Here is a 6,000-nt window from a genome sequence, read left to right as displayed (position 1 = left end):
AGCACTGTACATGGTTTATATTACCTATGTAAAAGAATAGCTGTGTTATAAACTCATATAAGTGGTCTGATCAATGTATCACAATATTGCACCAAAAGCCTGTGTATATGGCACATCTTTGTATAACTATATGATAACATACATTTGTATATTCTTATAATGAGAAATACTACTCTGTTGGCTTGTCTACCTATATCACTTCCTACGTATAATAAATACCAAATTTAAAACCTCTATCCCTAGCTCAGCAATTACAGGACTATATGCCTTCTTTCCCTAAATATCCCTGTAATGCATTTTTAAGATGCACTGGCTGGCTGTATGTCTTGGCTTTTATTATTTCTCTTTGATATAATTTGCTGATTTGTTTAAAATGATACTGTTAAGAAGATAAGCAATGTGTCATGTTGGAAGAAGTGAGAGTTACATACATGTAATGATAAACAAAAAAACTCCCTTTCTCTGAGAAACTTAGAAGCAGAGTGGCCTAGGGCAACATGTTCCAGAAACTACAAATTCAGCAAGAACATTTTAGGCATTAGGTTATTAACACTTGTGCATGAATAATATATAGGCTCTGTAAAATTCAATGGATAATGTGTTGGATAAAGATTGGGGGCAACTGAGAATAGCAACATGAATGAGAACACATATGAAAATGAGCCCAATGCTGGAGAAATGCTAGCATTGGGCTCATTGGGCTAGTTGGCTAGCCATTCACAATCTTTGTTTAATCCTGATCTGATGGTGTCAAATTTGCAAATGAACTGAAGCTCAGTGGTTTCTCTTTGGACTGAGCTTCAGTTCATTTGCAAATTTAACACCATCAGATCAGGATTAAACAAAGACTGTGAATGGCTAGCCAACTACAAAAGCAGTTTCTCCTCCCTTGGTGTTCACACCTCAACTGCCAGCAGAGGACCTCTTCCTCCCTGATTGAACTAACCTCGTTATCTGCAGACTGATTCTTGCCTGCATATTTATACCTTCCTCTGGAAATTTCCATTACATGCGTCTGACGAAGTGGGTATTCACCCACGAAAGCTTATGCTCCAATACATCTGGTAGTCTTAAAGGTGCCACAGGACTCTCTGATGCTTTTTACAGATCCAGACTAACACGGCTACCCCTCTGTACTTAACTCTTTGGGTTGTTTTGCAAGGGGTAGTGTAAGTATAGGGATGCTCAGCTCCTTCTGTATTATGGCTAACGGCCGTGCTGGGATGGAGTGTTTGTGAATTTCCTAACTGTGTTAATAAATCCATTTTCCATATAATGTAATCTCCTAAGTGTGAGTGTTGCAACCATGCACATGGGGGTTCCCAACTGAACAGTGATTCTGATAATACTGGGCCTGATCTTGGGACAAGAACCTACCAAGTTTCAGAATGATGAATAGGGGAAGTAAACTGGTAATATGATCAAGATACATTCAATAGATCAGGCAACAGATTGTTGTCCACAGATGGAGAGAATGAGCCCTGCTCAGCATGTGTGTGTGTGAGAGTCTGTGTGTGTGTGTGTGAGAGAGAGAGAGAGAGAGAGACTGTTTCTACCTGCTTGGGGTAATGAGCCATCCTCAGTTTGTATGTGCGTGCACATGTGAGTGAGTGAGTGACTGTCCCCCCCACAGGAGGAAATGAGCCATGCTCAATGTGTGTGTATGTGCCACTGCTGCCCCGTCCACTTGTAAACAGCCCCATAGACTCATTCATGGCCACGGTGGTCAGGAAAGATCTTTCATTTACAGCTCATCCAAAAGATATAACATCCACCAGAAACAGTGTCCCCTTCCACTGTGATGAGTTGCTGAGGGTCAGCACCAACTTTAAGGGGAGAGCATCCCCTGCTAATCCACCCTCCCCACCCTCTGCAGCAGAGGTCTCCCAAGCGCCTAGCTGGAGCACTGTGCTAAGCAGCCATTCTGATGGGAGATGGTCCGCAGCTGAGCCCCTCACCTTGCTCCTTGCGGCACAGGGCCACGTGGTGCCCTGCTGAAGCACAAGGGGTCAGCATGGACCAAGAGACAGCCGAGCCCCACCAGGTGAGACCCCACCCAGCTCTTTGCAGCATGTCATCCCTTGGAGCTGGTCTGGAGCATGGGGGTTACACTGACCCACAGAGGAGAATGTCCCTTAATGAGTCCTCCACCCTATTCCCTGCTGTACAGCACCCCTTGCTGCTGAACTGGGACATTGGGATCAATGAAGCTGAGAACATCCCACAGAGCCCTCCAGGCCCATCCCTATAGATCAGCGCCCACTGGTGCTACACTGGGGCATTGCTTCCAGCACTGACTAAGGGGGAAGTGTGCCTCAAACTGAGAATCCCACCACAGTCCCAATAGCACAGCCTCCTTCTTCCATGCTGGAGTAATGGGGTCAACACTGTCTTAGAATTGAGAGTGCTCCCAGCTGAGCTCATCACCCCACTCCCTGAAGCGCACTACCCCCAGCACCTCTCAGCTTCCACACAGAGTTTATTCTAATGCTCCTGGGAACTAGCCCTGATTCTGGTCCCACTGCAAACTTACTGGAGTAAAAGGGAATAGTCCCACTGACTTCGATGGGCTTTGGATCTGGTCCTCTAGGAGGGAAATGGGCCCTGTGATTGGGACAGTGGAGTCTAAGACTGAGGACTCCTGGGTTCTGTTCCCAGCTCTGGGAGGGGAGTGGGGCCTAAAGTTTAGAGCAGTTGGGACTGGGAGTCTGAGCTCCTGGGTTCTAATCGTGGTTCTGAGACAAGAATGGGGCACACAATCTGAACATCGGGGAACCGGAGTCATGAGCCTTGGGCATTGTACCTTAGTCAACCCCGACTCTGTGTTGTGTTGCTTTGGACAAATCATTCCTTCTTCTAGACAAAATTTTATCACACAATTTACCACAGTTAGTAAATCCTAGTATGATTTTCATCTAGAAAATACACACGATGATGATGATTGATGATACAACTTTCTACGAAATGACTTCCCTAGTGAATTTTGTTTTGTTGCAGGTTGAGGCAGTATTGTTCTTCCTTTGAAGAATATTACAAGAAATTTCCTTTAGGGAGTAGGTCCCAGAAGCCAGTGAATGAAATAAAAACACCTCTCTTTCCTTCAACACACTTAGCGTCTGCAGCTGGGAGAGGGAACTACTCTTCTTAAACAAGGTAGGCTATTGATGAATGACTTAAGCCCCCAACCATTCTCCCACTGAAGTCCATTTTGTTGTGCCCCAGTCTGCAATGGGACCAGGATTAAGTCATTGGTTTCTTCATTTGAATTTTCCATACAGTGGCAGAGAATCTTAGAGTGTGTGTTTCTGAGCACCTTGGGTTGTGTCTGTATTCATAGCTAGCTAGCTATCTATCTATGGATGTGTATGTGAAACACTATACCCCATATTCTTCATAGAAATAATGTTATAATATGGTTATAGCATATCTAAGATGTATATTATGCAAGATGGGTCTTGTGAAAGATCATTGGAAAGTTTATGATCTGCTGAATATGATTATCCTATTTATATGCATGTATCATTACTGTATTTGAATTTAGGACTATTGACTATGTAACAATTACAAGGTGGTTTACACCTGGAAAACGCCCACCACACAGAATGAAATCAGTCTGGATTGGCCATTGGGGAGAACAATAGGACTTTGAAGATGCTAATCTCCCACCTTCCTGAGAAGCTTCCTGGGATGCCACAAAAATAAATAAATAAATAAAAATAATTACCCTCTTTGCGAAATCTTATTTTGGTAAACATTGTTATAGAATAGAATAACATTCCTGAGGGGAAAACAAAAGAAACGCAGAAAGGAGAAAAGATCCCTTTTTTAATTTCCATGGAGACAGACAAAAAATGTGTTCAAAGAAGAAGAATAGAACCCCCGATGCTGGAAACTGGTATACCTCCATTGCTGGTATAAACTGATGTAGCTCATTTAGAGTCAATTCATCAGATCCCCGTCTGTTGCAAATCAGCTGTAGTTCAACTGGTGTCAAAGTGGTCGGCTCTCCAGCTGACCTATATTGGCACAGCTTGATTGACATCAATGTGGCTACACCAGCTTATGCCTCATGATGATTGGGTCCAGTTATATATTTCTATACAGAATTGCAGCAGGTTTTAGTCTGAAGCATCCCAACAGAAAGGAAACCAGTATGAATTGTTTGATTCACATCCACATGTTTAGTATTCCTCAGATTCAGTCTCTTTCTTTGCCACTCTTACAGACGATCTATTCAGAGAGTGACCCTGGAGAGAACCAGACCATCTCTGATGTATTCATCCTGGTGGGGTTTTCAAACCTTAACAAGCTGCAAATCATTCTGTTTCTGGTGCTTCTGGTCACGTACCTGGTCGCCCTGATGGGGAACCTGCTTGTTATCCTCCTTATAAAGCTAAACCCCTCACTCCACACCCCCATGTATTTCTTTCTGGTGAACCTGTCATTCTTGAAAATATGCTACACCAGCAGTGTGGTCTCTCAGCTGCTGGTTCACCTCTTGGTGGACCAAAAGACCATCACCATCGCGGGCTGCACTGCCCAGATGTACATCATCTCCATCATGGGCCTGACGTGAATGCTGCCTCTTAGCAGCCATGGCGTACGACCGCTACATCGCCATATGTCACCCCCTGCACTACAGAACTATCATGAGTGGCCAGACATGTGCACAGCTCATGGGTACTTCATGGATCATCGGCATCTCAGTGGAAGTAGTTCAGACCACTTGGATCTTCAGTCTGCCCTTCTGTGGCTCCAACCGCATCCACCACTTCTTCTGTGACATCCCACCAGTGTTGAAGATGGCATGCACGGACATATCCAAAAATATGATTATGGTCTTGACTGTGTCAGTTTTGTTCATTATGGGCCCTTTTTTGTTGATAACCCTGTCCTACATCTGCATTATCTCCACCATCCTCAAGCTGCCGACGGCAGAGGGAAGGCATAAAGCCTTCTCCACCTGCTCCTCCCATCTCAGGGTGGTGACTTTGTTCTACGGAATGGACCTTTTTACCTACCTGAGGCCCAAGTCTATCTCCACCCCAAAGAGTGATCAAATGATTTCCCTCGTGATCACAGTTGCAGCACCTGTATTGAATCCCATAATATACACTCTGAGGAACAAAGAGGTGAAGGGAACCTTTAGGAAAACAGTAGAGAGGAGCATCTTTTCACACAATCGGCGAAAACAGAGAATGAAAATTAGACTTACTTAAAACAGGGGGAATGAGGGAAATAAATATATGTTTTGTTGAATTACTGCCGATGACCCTCACTTTTTAATTGAAATGTTGCCATTTGAAAAAATTGGACTTGTAAACCTATCAGGAGAATGGGAAGAGAAACTTGTGTTACCAAAAAACCCCAAATTTTAAATATCTTCAATATCTGGAATGTCAAAGAAAAAAGAAGCTTAAAATGGAAATCCTTTCATAAAATGTTCACCTTGGTTTTTGCAAATTTTACAATTTTCACCAAAATTTTAATGATGGAAAAATCCAAACCATCTCTACAGACAACTCCATTTAGGCTTTTCCTTTTCCTGCTCTGTCGGTCCATTGCAGCATTTTAGGATTTGGGTTGGGTTGGGCTGAGTTTTTTTGGCTGTCTAATGGATTTCCCCGGTGCTCCCTGTTGCCTAATTTTAAATAATATTTCTCAGCACTTATGAACAGTTTCCTATGTAAGACTCTGATGGATCTTTCAATGCCTAACCTGATCAGATCACACAACAACTCTTGAAGCTGGCTCTTGAATTCCATGGCATTTTGCACAGGTTCAGCAGTCTATGCTAACAGATCGTATATCATAGATTCATTGATTAAAAGGCCATAAGGGACCAATGCTGATCATCTAGTCTGACATTCTGCTTAACGCAGGGCAGAGAGTTTCTTCTGGTGATTCCCGAGTCAAAGAAGCACTCTACATCAAGAAAATTGTAGATATTAGATGATTAACATTTGTTCATAATTAATGAACAGGTTATGTAAAATTCAA

General features: G+C 43.2%; 1 pseudogene; it reads left to right on the top strand.

The window, feature by feature from the left end:
* Positions 1-4,153: 4,153 nt before the first annotated feature.
* LOC135980440 (olfactory receptor 10A4-like) lies at positions 4,154-5,219 on the top strand (annotated as a pseudogene).
* Positions 5,220-6,000: the final 781 nt, after the last annotated feature.

The sequence above is a fragment of the Chrysemys picta genome, unplaced genomic scaffold, assembly GCF_011386835.1.
Source record: "Chrysemys picta bellii isolate R12L10 unplaced genomic scaffold, ASM1138683v2 scaf3338, whole genome shotgun sequence".
In the NCBI taxonomy this organism is placed as follows: domain Eukaryota; kingdom Metazoa; phylum Chordata; order Testudines; family Emydidae; genus Chrysemys; species Chrysemys picta.
The sequence above is the reverse complement of the archived record's forward strand: the minus strand, read 5'-3'. Positions and strand labels throughout refer to the sequence as shown.